General features: G+C 34.9%; 1 protein-coding gene across 3 annotated transcripts in view; it reads left to right on the forward strand.

The window, feature by feature from the left end:
• Nucleotides 1–2,234: 2,234 nt before the first annotated feature.
• Nucleotides 2,235–17,878, forward strand: part of LOC145292197 (uncharacterized) — a 31,041-nt gene continuing 15,397 nt past the window's right edge. The window contains exon 1 of one of the 3 annotated variants that reach the window (XM_080138506.1): nucleotides 2,235–2,407. The gene's annotated coding sequence lies outside the window, so the exon portion shown is untranslated. Of the gene's footprint in view, nucleotides 2,408–3,501; nucleotides 3,642–17,878 lie in introns of those variants that run through there. The other 2 variants (XM_080138505.1, XM_080138507.1) reach the window with 2 other exon arrangements.

Below are 17,878 nucleotides of genomic sequence, written 5' to 3' on the forward strand. Positions count from 1 at the left end.
CAGGCAATCTACCCTGAACTAGCCTTTCTGTTTATTTGTTATGTTTGTTTCGTTTACAGACCTAGTATTATGATCTTTGTTTCAGAGAAAGAGGGATGTAATGATATTGCCTAATCTTTTGTCGGAATTTTATTTTTTTATTGATGTCGTCGCCTTCAGCAGTACAAAGGGAAGTTGGGTGGGGGTCAGCCGTTTTGGTTAGCCTGTAGCATTCATGTTACCCCCTCCCCTTTTCATTTTGGCCCATTGTCTAGCAGTCGTTTGAACTGAAAGATTTTTCAGCTGGCAAATGTGTGTGCATGCGTGTGTTACTCTCTCTCTCTCTCTCTCTCTCTCTCTCTCTCTCTCTCTCTCTCTCTCTCTCTCTCCCTTTTTGTCATTTAAGTCCTCATGGACATTTCTCCTTTCTCTCTCTCTCTTTATTTAGTGTCTTTCCTTTTTCTTAGCATCCATTATCATTTCTTGATGGTGATTGGCTGCTGTGAAGGAGTCCCAGAAATCCCTTTTCTTGCGCCCCTTTTCAAATCAGTTCTGGATAAGACTTCATAAGAGCAAGTCTCTTTTCTGGGATTCCGTCGTATGGAGACCGACGTAAATTCCTTCAAACACTTCACTAAAGGTAGAGAGCCTTTATTGGAGCAGTTGGAAATTGGTGTTCCGAAATACACCATTCAAAGAAAAAGTGTGGCAGAGCCTGTCACCATTTTTATTTCAAGCTGTTGAATGAGAGACTCGTCAACAATGATTTATTTTCTTCATCCCCTTTCGAACGGATGAAGAACTAGACAGACAAACCTTTTCAGAGAAAAGGAATATTATTTCAGAAGAAGAAGAAGAACCTTTTCAGAGAAAAGGAATATTATTTCGAGAGAAGAAGAAGAAGAAGAAGAAGAAGAAGAAGAAGAAGAAGAAGAAGAAGAAGAAGAAGAAGAAGAAACCAGAAACCAGACAACCTTTTCTGAGAAAAGGAATTTCATTTCGGACACTCTATACTTTGTGCGAGAGAGAGAGAGAGAGAGAGAGAGAGAGAGAGAGAGAGAGAGAGAGAGAGAGAGAGAGAGAGAGAGAGAGAGAGAGAGACTTTTAAAGAAAACCTTTTGAAGGTTTCGTTTGTTTTGAAAAAAAGGACAGGGGAGAAGAAAGAAACGAGAATCTTTAAAAGAACTTTGCAACTCAGAAAGAAAGACTGAATTTAAAGACTTAAAAACTATTTTCAGTTTTGTGAATGTTCTTTTCCTTTCAGCCTTCCTTTCATGTAAGAATTGTTGTTTTCTTGTATTTGTTTTTTTTTTTATTACATATGTTACCTTCTGGGTTTTTAAACCCCGAGCTTTGGAAAATAAAAGCAATCATAACATTTTATTTTCTTTGAATAAAATTCGGATCATTTAATCTCATTTCCGGTCTGTACTTCATTTGCTTATTTCTTTAGTTTCCCATTTCCGGAAAATTGGCTTTACATGTTTCTTTTTTTTTTTTCTTTTAATTTGTTACCCCCCCCCCCAAAAAAAAAAACACGGATTTTGGTGACGACCCCAAAATTCCGTCACTTTCGTGCTAGATTCCCGGAACGCCAATCTGTTTTTCATATGTAAAAACACGTATGCGCATTATCAATAAAACATACGCCATGACAGCTCCTCGATTGTAATTCGAACACGTGTTCGAATTATCAATATCTATTAATACACACCGATGCACCACTGGGCATGACAGTTACCTAAAGACGGATTTTGATAACGACCACAAAATCCTATTAACAGTTTAAATGCTTCAAAATTTCTTTTAAATTTCAAAGAGTTATGAAATAATTCATTTTTTTCTTTAACAGGTAATTAATTGGCTAACTTGTTTATGAAGAAAGCGAAATGCATTGTAGTGGATTTAATTTCATATTTAAATTGTTTTTAGTAGGATTGTGAAAAATTCGTTCAGTTTCATGCAATTGGATTTTTTTTCTTTTAATAAATAATCGATTAAGACGGAGAGGGGAGAGAGGGGGTGTTACACAATGTTATGATAAAGATTTCTTCCCGTTCTTCTATGTTATGTCGGCAACAACAGGATCAGCAGCAGCAGATTGGTCGGTGGTGTTATTGGAGGTATTGGAATGGGGAGGGGTGAGACCATGACATGATGCTGCTGCTGCTGATGATGATGATGATACTGACGACGACGACGACGACGACGACGACGACAACGATGATGATGATGATGATGATGATGATGATGATGGCACAAAATTACACGAGGCATTGTAGCGTGAATAAATTGGGGGATGCAAAAAAAGAAATCTCTGTTCGTTGTTGCTGGACCTTCCTAACATTGGTGCGAAGTAAAACGCTTACTGTCGAGCTCCTGCGTCTGTTATACTTCTAAAGTCCCATGCTGTGCGGAATATCAGAAGGTACAAAGAAAAGTAAAAAAAAAAAAAAGAAAACGAGAGATAGATAGATAAATAGATAGATAGAGAGAGAGAGAGGGGGAGAGAGAGAGAGAGAGAGAGAGTGTGTGTGTGTGTGTGCGTGTGTGTGTGTGTGTTTGTAAAAACAAACCGTAAACAAAATCTCATTTTTTACAAACATGCACAAACAAAAACTAGGTATGACACTTATAATTACACTAGTTTTTGGACAATTGCCCAAATAATCGAGATTCGAGCACCTGTGCGTTAAAAAGCGTTACATTTTCGTTTTGTTTTTACCTAAAACATAAAAGCATAATATGATCATTAATTGGAAATAGTTTTCTTCCGAGAAAAGTGGGTGTGACAGGAATCCAAAGAGCTTCTGTTTTTCGGGGGTAAAGGGAATAACCCCCCCCACACACACAAAAAAGGAACACTCTGGATCGATGCAAAAATGCTGCGATCAGATCCATCGGTACCGCCCCCCCCCTCGAGAGAAGCAACTGCCAAATAAACAAATCCCGAAAGTAGGAGCTAATGCCTGGGAAGATGCCCCCCCCCCCTAAGATTCAACAACTTCATTATGGCATAAGATTCCCAGAAGGGGCACTTTGTATAGTTGTATAATATGCTGTTAGCATTTATTGGTAGTTTATTGCTGTTAGCATTTATTGGTAGTAAACTAATCCCGAAGGAGGAGGAGGTAATGCTTGGAAGGTCGTCCTTTTGTGACTGAACAAACGGGTCAGTGCCAGTATGATTTCACTTTAGGCTTGGTTAGCACAAGAGAGTCGAGGTATATATATATATATATATGTATATATATATATATATATATATATATATATATATATATTATATATATATATATATTTCAAGCACTTTTAGCGACTCGATTGGCTTTCGTTTTCTAGATTTACCTGATATACTTTTAGTTTTTAAAAACTTTTTAGCACAAACAAAAAATGTTAAACTGATTTAAAAAAAAAAAAAAAAAAAAAGGAAAATATATTTAGAACGCATTTTCCTTCATTTTTAACACGAGGTTATCTGCCCCCATTCCTTTCTTCTTTGACCACTAATTCTTGTTTGTAATTTTATTTCACGTTCGGACATTGCCGAAAATCAGACCGGTCAGTGCAGTGCTCTCGACGCGATATAGCTAAAGGCTATATAAATGTTATGGTTTAATTGAAGGCTGTTGTTGACCCAAAGAGATACACATTGAAACGGGGTATCACATAGATTCATATTTGTTGCTTTGTTTTGGATTGATATTGTCAGTTTGTTGGATTTTGTGATCGTTTTTTTTTTTATTTTGGCCATAATGTTTATACTTAGCTTATGACGTCATAACACACACGCACCGGTCGAAATAGATTTGTCAGGTCGTTTTTATCTTTTTTTTTTTTTTTTAGTCTTTAACACATTTGCCAATTTATTTCGTTTACATTCTTAATTTCCAAAACAGTTAATTCGTGTATTTTCTAAAATACTTTGTTTTTTTTTTTTGTTGTTGTAATTTTTGTGTTTTTTTTTATCAAATTAAAAATATTGCCTGCTTCCTCTCGGTCATGTACGGGTTTAGCGTCCCAAATTCTATTTTCACAATTGTTTGGGATGCATTTGCAAAAATAAAGTTAAAAAAAGAAAAAAAAAGAAAATATATGTATACATAGAGATTTAATATCGATTTTCTTTAAAGATAACTATAATATTTTTTGGCTAACTTTAATATTAGGAAAAATTAAAAAGTCAATAATAGAAGGAAAAAAGGACTTAAACTGAACTTGAAAACCACATTTGAAGCTTGGTAAAAAAAAAAAAAAACTTTGTATGCAAAAATTATTTTTACGTAAAAGAATCGATATTACATTTAATCTTTGTAAATATTTTTACTTTGCTACTGCATTTAAAATTCCAATGTAAATTAAAAATTGCAAGTCAAGTGGACGTTTTTTTTTTGGAAATAATTTGGGACGCTGTATACGTACTACACAACTGTAAATATCGTTTTTCATATTTGTTTTATTTTATTGACCGAATCTTCGTTTTATTTTATGTACGAAAACTAGTTGTGCATACCGGCGTTACCCAGGATTTTAAAAATTAAATTTAATGATTAAGGTATCATTGGGTTATTAATTTATTCATTGGACAGAAATTGCTTCCCAATTTTTCGCTCTTTTAATGCATGAGGGTTTGGTAAGCCTTTTAAAGCCAGAAATTCATTCCTGAGAAATCAATTTCTATTCGGCAGTTTGAATACTTCCAACTTCTTTTCCCATTTCAAAGAATCACAAAGTAATTATTAAAATATTAAAATAGTTGACTCGTTTACGAAGAAGTCGAAACGCATGGTGGATTGAATTTTATAATTCTTTTTAATAGGATTTTTAAAATTTTAATACTTTTATTTAAAACAGGTATTTTTACGACCTGCCCCAGCGTAGTACAAGCACCCTCAACCACCCCATGTTAAGAACAGCTTTCGAAATAAACCCCCCAACCTCTCCATGTTAAGAACGGTTTTCGAGGTTAGGTGGTGGTGGTGTTTATTCCGAAAGCCGTTCTTAACATGGGAGGTTGGGGTGTTTATAATACGCTGGGGCACGTCGTAAAAATTTAGCTAAAAACATATACAAGTCACAATAGGATAACTATAGATACGAGAGGTTATTATAAACAAAGATGAATACCAAAAGTACAAAATAATTCAAATACCAGACGTCAATGTTAGTCTAAAAATGTATCTGGAAATCTAGCAGACTAATTCTGGCAGTGTGAAAATAAAAAAAACTTAAAGAATATTATTTTTCTAAAATGTATTACTTTAATATTTTGTAATTTTTATGAAGGAAAATATCATATAAGCTTTTGTGCTTGCTTTTCGTCTCTATGTAACTTTGATAAATATATTTATTTATTTTTTTTTTTTACTATTGGTGCTTCTTGCCCACAATTTCCTCTATATTAAAATAGAAAAATAAAGAAAACGTATACCTGATGGAAAGAAAATATCACGTTCCAAAAATTACGTAAATTGATGAATTGAAGTAGTTTTATTTGTTTAATTTAATCAATTATTTTTAAGGAAATCGTTTTCAGTAAGTTTTAGAAAGCCGAAGAAGGAGGCATTGGAAAAACTCGAAATCGCTTTATTATATATATATATATATATATATATATATATATATATATATATATATATATATATATAAACTACTAGATCAATTTACGTGATTTTTTTTTTTTAATACGGATATGTACAAAGTATCATAAGGATTCTTTATTTAGGGAAAATTCTGGACAAGCACCTTATTGAATATTTACTGAAATAAAAAAAAAAAAGGTGAAAACCTAAAAAATCATATTTTTATAAAAGATAACCATGAAATTTTCGAGTTATATTCTATTTCACACGTAATAAATTTAAACGATTTTTAAACTGTATTTTCCAACCTGAATCTTCTAATAATGTTATTTAAGTTAGACAAGCAAATGCATTTAAATTGTTTTATTTATGAATTTTGCTTAGCAGCAAGGGAGATAATTTAATTGGAATTGTCTCCCTTGCTTTCAAAATCGATTAATGAATCTATCTCGATGTCAATACTATTTTGACGATTTCTCGTGTTTGTTTCTCGCCTTTACGTAACTTACGCGTCATGATTGCAGAGAACACAATAAAACGAACTTTAAAAAAACACACTTATTTGAAAAATTAACTTGATTAAAAAATTAAATCCACAACAACGCATTCTCGTTGCTACGTAAACAAGTCGGTCATTTTAATCTTTTCATAAGTTCAAAAGCAGGGTGCTTGTTTACATTGGTCATCTTTAAAGCCAACACATTTCATGTGATAACTTTATTACATACTAGACTACCCGTGACCCGTTGGGTCAGTATTGTACATTAGCTTAGGAATTAATTTATGAGCATGACACGTGACGTAAAGAAAAACAGATTTTTGTGATATAACAGAAACATTTCTATGAAAGTATATAATCAGAAAAAAAAGAATATAAATTGTTTATTAAAAAAAAAAACAAAAAAACATACAGCCATTGAATTATAACTGGTTTGCTGTAATTATAAGTAAATGTGCACTGAACAGATATCATAATACTTAGTTAAATTCAAATTTTGATATATTTAAACGCGAAAACAAAAACAATTTGGACACTGAAAACATACACAGTAAAACAATGTTTTATTGTCGTGTTGATTCTTTGCTTATGTACACATGTGCAACGGGAAGTAGTAAACTGGATATTGGTTACAACACTCGTTACAAGGTCATTTGAGTTTTATAATTATATAGATTTACATGCATGGCGAAATTAGTATTGATGCAAAAAATTATGAAAAATTATCCAGTAGATGATGTTAGATGTATATATATATATATATATATATATATATATATATATATATATATATATATATATAAAATATATCAGTTATAATTAGGTTTCTAGATATTGTGTTTTGTACAAATTATTTTATGTTAAGTTGGGAATTTTATCTAATATGTTCAATGCTACTCTCTCCATAACCTTTAGAGAGATAACAAAATTCGAATCAACTTGAGACAGTTTATCATAATCCCAAGGCAGATCTATATAATACTTGATAGACTTCTCAAAGTTTCTTATCATTTCTTCATCATGAGAACATAACTTATTACTCTCATCGATCCCAATAGAATCAAGGGAAAAAAATTTCTATTCCTCGTTCAACTGAAGATTCAGGGAAACGTTAAAGCGTGTCCTCGTATGTCAAAAGGGATTCAAGACACTGTTAAATAAGACTGACGAGAAGGTAGAAAATTCACAACCTTGTCGAAGGGAGATAACTTCTCCCTCAGAATTAGTGGACAAAAATGTCCTTCCCCAAATGGTATGATATATTTGGAAATTTTCCAAGCACTACCTACAACGCATTCAACCACACGAAAATTCTTAATCCGCTGGATAAGATCTAACCCAATAATGCCATTAATATCACAGTGGTTTAATTGTTTATAACCAGGAAAAAGATGGAAACCTTTATTGGTTAGATTAGTAGTAATCTCATCAAAATTATCTACATTGAATTTCAACTTTAAATCGTTGGAAAATAAGGTGGAGAAAGGAAAGGGGTTTTGATACCCCAATTTAAGGGACACATCAAATTCCAGAAGATTTAAGGAACCGGTCCCAATGAGAGTATTTACAGGCATGTTAACTTCCTTGGGTTTATGTTTAACCCTAGCACTCAATTGAGACAAAATAGCTTGTTATAAAAAGGACCTCTGGCTATCTGTATCTATGAGACAGTAGAAGTAACTCAGTTGATTTTTTACTTTCATAGAAATTTTAAGGACTGGAAAAATGCAACTTTCAAATCCTGACAATGTTGTCCGTGCCACAAATGCTTTTAGACACATAATTGAAAAATTGTTTTTCAAACCACAATTGTTGCAAGGGTAAGGAAAAACCTTTAACTCCTTGGCAATTGGTATCTAAGTGTTCACCCAAACACCTAGTACACAGGTTAAGATCTCTCGCCCTTTGAGACTTCAAAGGTTTTAAAATTACGACAGTCTTTAATATGGTGATCAGTAGATTTGCATAATTTGCAATTTCTATTAACTCTGTCATTGCTATTAAATGCTCTGGACGTATTTGAATCCTTCTTTGCATTAAGGAATTTGGTGTTAGAATGATCCACCATCTTGGTTTTCTCTTCAAATGTTTGTTAGTCCGATTCATGATTTCCCTGTGGACTACATTGAGGAATTTGCTAAACAAAATGTGAGTAAAAATATCTCCAGACGTCGCATTCTGTGAGAAAAAATCTGTTCCGAAGGACTTGTCCAATTCATACAAGTCTGACTTGACACGTTCAAGATATGTTTTAAATTCCTTTAGGGAATGATTGCATTCACCACGAGGAATAATCTCTTCAAAAACTTGATTTTTGATGAAGAAAAGATTTAAAAATGTATCTTTTAAACAGGCTAAGGCCTTGTCATAGTTTACATGAGTAGAATCAAACCCAGAAATTAGTTCAAAAGCCTGGCTTAATAATTTGGTCTTTAGGAAAAGTAATTTATCTGCTTTCTCTAAATTTGAGGAACAGAACTTGAACCTTCTTAAAAATGTTTGAAATTCGAATTTATCTGTCGATAAGGTTCCACTGAAGTTTGGACATTCAAGATCCAGTCTAACTGGAAGACGTGATACGGGTTGGCAGGAGTCAACAAGATCTCTTCTGCCATTAGAAAATTTTGTCAATTTCTCCCTGATTTTGGAAACAAATTGTGCTGAATCCTGGCACAATCCTAACCTTTCTTTCACAGGGATTTTAAAATCAGTTGGGCGAATAAATCATTTAGTTCATCTAACCATTTATGAAAATCAGTCATACTCAAGGATGAATTCTCCAACCACTCCAAAGTGCCAGAAATATGGAGCATGGAGCTTTTTCGCTTCTATTTTGTTGAGTAATTCCTTAGAAACCATGTTGAAGGCTACTTGAAATGGCAGGACTGACCTGTCGACAGCAAATTTGACAGCAGGTAATTTAAAGGAATCCAAGAAAAAATTGACTATACGAAATTAATATAAACTTCAAAGGGAACGTGAACGATTTCATGTCTAAAATGGATATAACTATTATTTCACAAAATAAATAAAATCAAGCAAATATATATGAACAGGCGATTTTTAGAACGATAGCAAAAAAAAAAAAAAAAATAGAATAGCAGACTGATAAGCGCATCAATAATTAATAGTATAACGTGAAGAAATAATTTTATCAAAGAACTATTAAATATCATTTAACACAAAAAAATATTCAAACTCATGCGATGAGCGAAAATTCAATTAGTTAAAGCAATGAATTAATTTTAATCATTAAAATATTCATGTATTACCAGCAAAGTAATTAAATTTACTGGTGGTCACTACATGCTTAAAAAAACTTTTTTGCGCTCAATTAGAGCACATTTAAAATCCAATAGTTTCCACGGGTAAAATTTTCAAATTAAATAAATGACAGTTTGTTTTTTTGGGGTTTATTTTTTAGCAATTCAGATAATATTTTATGATAGTTGAGACAGAAAGAATGAATTACCACGTAAATCTTCAGAATTCCCTTCGAATTCTTAAGACTTTAAACTGACTTTAAAAATTCTCAACTCTTCATTTATCAAAGGATTTAAAATTTTATACCTTTTTTTTCAAGCAGCAACACAACGTGACGAAATCTTTTCATTATGAATCAGTTTATAAAGTAAAAAAAAAAACAATTTCTTTCAACTTAAATACAAGTTAAGAATTTCAAATAGTGAATAAAAAATTTTTTTTATATAATCATTTGTATTATTTAGCAATATTTTCAATATTTTGCATTAATTTGCAATTGCAAATTACAAATAGAGAATATTTTGTAATTACTATTTAGCAATATTTACTATTATTTTGCAATATTTTGCAAGGACTGTTTTGCAATATTTGGCAATATTTATTACTATTTTGCAATTTGAACATGTACAAATTATTTTATGTCAAGGTGGAAATTTCATCTAACATGTTCAGACAATCACAAAACAACAAACCCTACCTGTAAAATTCGAGACAAACTTTATTAGTACACAGGATATTATTGCAAAATAGTGCGCCCATCTTGTGTCCAACTTGGAGCTAGTAGTTTGCTTCAATAAAGTTTGAGTCCTTTTGCATTCTGCAATGTTGTCGTAGTCTGTTGCTGGGAAGGATGAAATTAGCCGTGTTCCATTGGACCCCATGGCCCTAAAAAATTGGTAGCAACGCAAACAGGCTGCATACTGAAGATGAAAACTTTACAATGATAAGAAAAGTCTGTAATGCAGTTGTAGCCATTCTGTCTTATAAGTAAACCTAATTTGTAGGCTTTTACAAATATGTTCTATACTTCATCCACGGCTGAGATCTGAAGCATAGAAGGCACTAATGTTAGCGCCCAAGTCTCTCTTCCTAGAAGACATAATAAAAATGAGTCCTTCCTTCTTCGCTGGTCTAGAACGAACTGAAAAATCTGAAAAGGAAATAGAAATTGGCGCCAAAGAGCATGTGACATGTCTGGTTAGATTCGACCAATCAAATTGATCGATACAATGGCAGTTAGGGCTTGTATGATAATTGAGTAATTTCTTACAGCTTAAAGATGGCAGATCCTTAATTAAGTCAATTTGTCAAGGGTTTGTTTGTCATATTAAATAGGTGGTACAACTCTTCTACATTAAAACTAATGATAAAACTCGATAATTCGATAAATTCTAATTTTTTTCTTTTTTTTTTTTTTTTTTTTAAATTCAATTTTCACCCCAAACAAGGCACAGTGCCACTTTGAAGCAGGGGGCTATTATTAAGGACTTAATTAGCGGGGTCATTATGAAGGAAGATGAGTAGAAAGATGTTTGTTAACATTACACTTGAACTTCTGCATATCATTGCAGTTGGGAAAGCAGAATCCCGGAAGGGAGTTCCAAAGACCCGCAGTTCTGGGGAAGAAACTATTGGAGTAAAAGGCTTTCTTGCATCTAGGGATCTCTAATGTAAAGGGATGAGACTTAGTAGCTTGTCGGGTTTGTCGGGGGTAGTTACGTCGGGGAGGTACAAGTGTTTGCAGTTCGTCAGAGCATTCACCATTAAAGTATTTGTAGAACAGGCAGAGGGATGCAACATCTCGTCGATGGGACAGAGGCTGAAGCCTAGATGACAGTATCAGGTTGGCGACTCTCTTTTGTATCCTGTCCAGGAGCGAGAGACAAGGAGCAGATGCACCAGCCCAGATACATGGGCGAATGGTGGCCTTATAGAGGTATAAGATACTGTCAGGCGTAAGTAGTTTTCTAGCATGGTAGAGGGAGCCAACCTTCCTTGCAGCAGCCTTGTCAATGCTCTCAATGTATCTATTCCAGTTCATATTCCCTGTAAACATTAGGCCGAGGAGTTTAAAAGAAGTACTTTCAGGCAATGTGTTCTTGGCCATTGCTATTGGTGGTAGAGAAGGTTTCTTGTAGTTATTGAAGGAAACAAGCTTAGTCTTAGCAGCATTGAATGTGACCAACCATTTTTGTCCCCATTCCACTACAGATTGGAGGTCATCCTCTAGTGTTTCTGCCATTTCCTTGGATATGTGTTCATTTGTTTTCCCCTCATATCTGTTATAGAAAGTGGTGTCATCGGCAAATATACCCATCTCTGAAACAATTTTATCAGGGAGGTCATTTATGAATATCAGGAATAATAGAGGTCCAAGGATAGACCCCTGAGGTACTCCCGCATTTATGTCATATTGTTTGGATGTACGACCATCGAGGACAACTTTGATTTTTCTATTACTTAAGAAGGATTTAATTACATTATGAATTCTTCCAGTGATTCCATATGATCTAATTTTCCTTAGAAGACCATCGTGCCATACCCTGTCAAAAGCCTTAGATATATCAAGGGCCACCGTTCTACCCTCCCCTGTTTTGTCCAATGAACGGTATATACGTTCAGAAACTACAGTTAAGATATCTGCTGTTGAACGGGCTTGCCTGAATCCATATTGTTTGTCAGTCGGGAGTTTAGCAGCTGTTAGGTGCTGGACTAGGGTTTGATTAACTAAGGACTCAAATATTTTGGCGAAAAGCGAGAGGAGGCTTATGGGGCGATAATTTAGTGGGTCAGTTCTTTCACCAGAATTCTTGAAGACTGGTACCACAGAGGCGGTTTTCCAGCAGTCGGGAAAACAAGATTCGTTAAGTCATTTATTGTAAAGTTTGGACAGAACTGGAGCAACCTCGGCAGAGCATTCTTTTAATAGCACAGCCAGGATGAGATCTGGTCCACATGCTTTTGAGGTGTCTAGGTTTTTTATAATAGCATGTACCTGAGAAGGGGTGATTTTCAAATCGTCTAGTGTGGCGTCTGTTCGCAGAGGAAAATCAGGGAGTAAGTGGTGTACCGAGTTCAGTGTGGAGTTTGAGACAAACTGACTAGCAAGCAGATTAGCCTTGTCAGTTGCCGTGCAAGCAACCTCATGATTGTTTGATAGTGGGGGAATAGTTTACTGTCCATTGTTTACTACGCTGTTGTAGATTTTCCAAAAATCCCGGGTTCCTAATTTCTGTGCTTCGATGCATTTTCTAGTCGTTTCAGAGTAATCAGTCTTAGCTATCTCTATCACTCTCTTACAATTATTTCTACCTTCTATAAACTTCTGTTTATTTGAGCTGGATTTATGTCAGTTGAATCTGCGGAACGCGTGCTGCCTTTGACAAATGACAGCTGCACAAGCAGAAGTAAACCATTGGGGAGAGTGGGGCTTGCTATAGAATTTCCGTGCGGGAATATGTGCTTCAATTGCAGTTTTGAACCATTCAGTGGTCTCATTTGCACACTGTTCCGCTGGAAGAGTAAAGATATTTTGCCATGGGGCATCTCTGATGAGCTCCCTGATGGCTTCCCAATCAGCCTTTTTGTAATACCTCGTTGTTTTGAGTAGTGGGTCTTCAGTTTTAGGGCGAGAATTTAGGCTGATTTCTACCATTATCACAGTGTAATCAGCATTCCCGAGTGGGCTGTGGGCATTTGTTGTACAGTCATTGGGAACCGTTGTCAGAAAGAGATCTAGAAGTGAGGCATGTTGATCTTGCTGGTTTGGGAAACATGTCGGAAATGTAACCAACTGAGATAGGGAATGGGATATAGAGAAGCTATGTGTTGCACTACCAGCTACGTCTGTGTGATTAGAGAATCCTAGCCAGTTACTGTGGTGGACATTGAAGTCACCAAATACATGTATTTGTGCGCTAGTATCGAGGGAGAGTGCTATATCTATGCTGTCATAGACTTTGTTTATTAGGGTACAGTCTTGGTTTGAGGGAGAACGGTAGAGAAAATACAAGTAGGTAATATTGTGTTGCATATTTAGTCTGAAGCACATAAAGGCCTGGTCCTCTGATTCTAGTTTTATTTCTCTAGTCAGAGGGAGGGTGTTACGAATATAGACTCCAAGCCCATGCATATGTCTGTCCGAGTCCTTACGGTAGAGTGAGAGATAACCAGGCATGTTAAAGTGGTTAGAGGGAATCGAGGAGTGAAGGTTAGTTTCACTTAATGCTAAGATATCCGGGGTGTTTACAAGGAGAAATGACTCAACATCATCTAAGTTAGTTCTTAGCCCACGGATATTAGTAAATGCTTAAATTAGTAAATTTTATTTGTAATTATTTTGCTACTGGATCATTCTTTATAATTTTTTGGAATTCATACTAATTTCTTCATGATATGTTAGTAAACTATGTCAATCGCTTTATTGCAGATCAGTAAAATATTAATATTTTATTTAATATAAGTTGCAAGAACATTAAAATTGTATAATCAAGGGATTGCTTCAAGGTTAGTTATTTTCCCAAATTCTATTCAAATTCATGAAATATTCACAAAGTTATGGCATTTTATTTATTATCATAGAATTTTTACTGTCCATCACTTTATTGTAGATCTCTTACAATGCTAAAAAATGGGCGATTGAAGATTATCGAAAAGCAAAGGATTGTTGCTGGACTCTCAGAAAAATTGTTCATCAAAGATTCAGCTACGGAGCTGAAAAGGGATCCAAGAACCTTGGCTTCATTCGTGAACAACCCCCAACACCAAATCCAGAAAGAATAAGGGAACTGGAGAAACCTTTTAGATTGTGATATTTGGAAAATTCATAGGGAAGTCAACTGAAACCCAAACAGCACCAATGCTTTCATTTTTGCAAGCGCTGGAATTACTCCAAGATCCAGGCAGACCCGATGCAATGTGTTGAATATGCTGGCAAGGAATATCAAACCTCTTCCAATGCCTCCATTGAGCAAAGAACACAGGGAAAAATGAATGGCTTGGGTATAGAATTACATGAAAATGGATTTCCATGTCCTATTTACAGATGAAGCCCATGCAACTCTTGATAGTCTGGATGCACGGGCCAAAGTTTGAACACCAACAAAGAGGTGACGGTATCATGTTTTGGGCAGTAATCATTGAGGATAAGTTGGTTGGACCATTCTGAATGCCAGAGGACGTAAAACTTACCAGCAATGCGTACACAGCTTTTTTTGATAATCATTTGTCACCATGGATAGATGACCTACCATTGTCACGTTGCTTTCAGATAATTTTTAAGCAATGCACCATCTCATTCTGCTAGGTCTGCAGCCTTCCTTGAATCTATGGGTTTTGTTAGGGAAACCTCCATGACCTAGCCACCGTGTTCTCCAGACCTTAACCTCATTGAACATCTCTGGTTAATATTGGAAAGAGGGGCTTATGAGGGAGGAAAGCAATTTACTTCAAAGGATGCCCTGTGGAGGAAAATAGTTGATGTCACCAGAGCCATAACTCCTTTTTAGATCAAACAATGGACTTTCTTGGTGGACAAAAGGTTGTTTAAAGTTATTTTTAAAAAAATGGTGGATATGTCGATAAATAATTGATTCATTTGAGGTTTAACACCTTGGATGTGCTCTTGTTTATTATTCTTTGACAGAAAAATGTAATAAAAAATAAAATTTTCATGATTAGACATTAGTATTTTTGACTTAAAACAATATTTTAAGAGACCTGCAATAAAGCGATGGGACAGTGGAAATTGCATGAATTTGAATAAAATAAAAGCAGACCTTTGATGATATGATTTTAATTTTTTTATGATGTATATTTAGTGAAATATTGATATTTTACTATTTTTTCTTTTTTTTTACAAAGGAATCACCACTTATCAAGGCCTAGAGGCCACTCGAGGATAAGGGTTAACGAGCACACATCAGTCAAAAGGACAATATCATAGTAAAGTGCAAATTTGTTAAATTGGATTAGTTAAGGGGAACGGCTAATCAAGAACTTGTTTACATTGGACTTGAAGACGACCATATTGTAATCAGCTGGAAAGCAGGTAAACGGAAGAGTCGCACAAGTGTGCAGTTCTAAGAAAGAAGCTTTGTTCATCGAATCTACATTTAGGTTAAGGCACAGATAAAGAGTGCGGGAAATTATTGATAGTGTTTACAGCCAAACAAGTGTTTCTAACTTACAATAAAGCAATTGACGTAGTTTATGTAATGTTTTCACGTGAAATGCGTTGATTTAAAAAATCATCAATGAATGTAAACAAGCACAAAAAAAAAGAATACTTAGTGACATTTTGAAACTTTACAGGAATTTTGAAGCATTTAAACTGTCATTTTCGACTTTAAAATTCTTAGCAAAAGAAAATTAACAAAATTTATTAGTAAACTTTTACTTTCTTTCCACATTAAACATCACCTTTAAAACAATCTTTAACATGACTGGATACAAGTCACAAGGACTGACAAACATATGCACACGTTCAATATTCTAGTGAACATCATCTAATGCCAGATGATCAGGTCTGCATGTGCTTTAGGTTAACTTTACATATGTTCTCTACCAATCTCCTTTCACCCAGGATTGTACCTGGCTGTGTCTGATAGTATAGATGCAACACTTTCCTTAGATCCAAGCATCCAAATACATGTATTTGGGTATTTTAATGTTCACCACAGTAATTGGCTTGCTTTCTCGAGCTATGCCGATGCAGCTGGTGAGAGCACAGTTTCTCTATTGCACATTCCTTTTCATTCCCGACTCACCTCCCAGGTTATGAGATTCAGCAAGTCTCACTTCTTGATCTATTCTTGATGACATTGCTCAAGGCTTGTACGATGAATGCCCATTGTTTACCCAGAAATACAGATCACTTTGTGATAATGGTGGTAATCACACTAAACTTTTGACTCCAAACTGAAAACCGATTACTGAAAACGATGAGGTACTATGAATGGGCTGATCGGGAATCCATCAAAAATCAGATCAGAGATGCCCTAAGGACTGATATCTTTTCTCGACTGCTGATCCGTGTACAAATATCGTTCACTTAAACCTCTGCAGCTTCCATTGCGCAGGGACAGGAAAATTTTCATAGATTTAACTGTCATAAGTCAAATACAAATAATCAGAAAAATTATAGCATTAAGAAATCATTGTAAGAGTGTAAAAACCACAATTAAGAACAGGTATCCCAAGATGACCTAAAAACGCATTGAGTTGCAGGAATTAAGAACTCATGATTTCAGGAAAATTTATAAGTGTGATGAATAATGGGCAATCTATAATTCTCTCGCTATCCAACCACAATAAAGTCGCCTGCAATTTATAAGGCTGCACTGAACTTTACTTTGGATTCTACAAACCATTCCCGCCCAAATTTCTCACTGTGGACAGAAGTCACAATGATCTGGTCATCACCCCTTCCCAAGTATGCGATATCATAAAAATGCCTTCATACCTCCAAAGCATGTGGAACTGATTTTATATATTTAGTTTTTACACATTGGTTCATGATACAATTAAATAATGGTTGTCTTAGACTGAATAAAATAACCAACAACAGACTTAGGCATGCAGCCATAAGAAAATGGGGTGGGGCGTCAAAGATCTTTCTATTTTCAACGAATTTTTAAAATTATTTTTAGTCGACACCTTTCACCACAATACCACATTCACACCATGGAGTTCCATCTATCCATCCATCCATAGCCTTGAACCCCTAAGGGGCATAGGCCATCTACAACTTTGCGGATACTTTTGTAGCGACTGAGTTCTTTTTACGGGGTTAGGGTGCTGGCCCCACAACCAACCTTCCCAAAAGGTACATACAGCGCCTAGCCTGCCCAAATGGTCACCCATCTGGTACTGGCCGGGCTCAACATTGCTTAACTTCGATGATCTGGCAAGAACCAGTGTGTCAACGTGATTGTGCTGTACCACACCATGGAGTTAATCCTACTTAAAAAATCCCAAATGTTTCTATTAAAATAAGATGAATATTTACATGTGTGTATATATAATTTTTATTTTTTCGATTCATTCGATGAAATATGTGATGTGAAGAGAGTTCATTTTGTAAGTGAAAAAGACTTAAATTTTATCAAATGAAATCTGACGGATATGCGCAGTGAATGATGGGGAATAGAAGAATCTAGAAAAAATACCCCAAAATAAATGTTGAAAACCAAATAAAATGGCTATTAGCATGTGAGTTGTCTACATGTTAGAATGCCTACTTCTTTCTGGGAAACTGAAAACAAACAGGTCAGTCACTTATTAGATGTGGAGCTACTAGGAGACGTGAAAAAATAGATAAATCGGGAGGGAGAACGGGGTAGAAGTGGGACGGATCTTATCTCTATTATAGTAATAAAGAAATGCTTTGCTAAACTGGCCCTGTTCTCTCCAATTATACTGAATCACTGATAGTTGAACATTTGCCTCTGTGGTACATGTGTCCAAGAATTCTGGTGAAAGAACTGACCCGCAAAATTATCACTTCATCAATCTTTTTCCACTCTTTGCTAAAATCTTTTAATCATTCATCCAA

This window comes from Euprymna scolopes, chromosome 13, assembly GCF_053919585.1.
Source record: "Euprymna scolopes isolate OS-2025 chromosome 13, ASM5391958v1, whole genome shotgun sequence".
Classification (NCBI taxonomy): Eukaryota; Metazoa; Mollusca; class Cephalopoda; order Sepiida; family Sepiolidae; genus Euprymna; species Euprymna scolopes.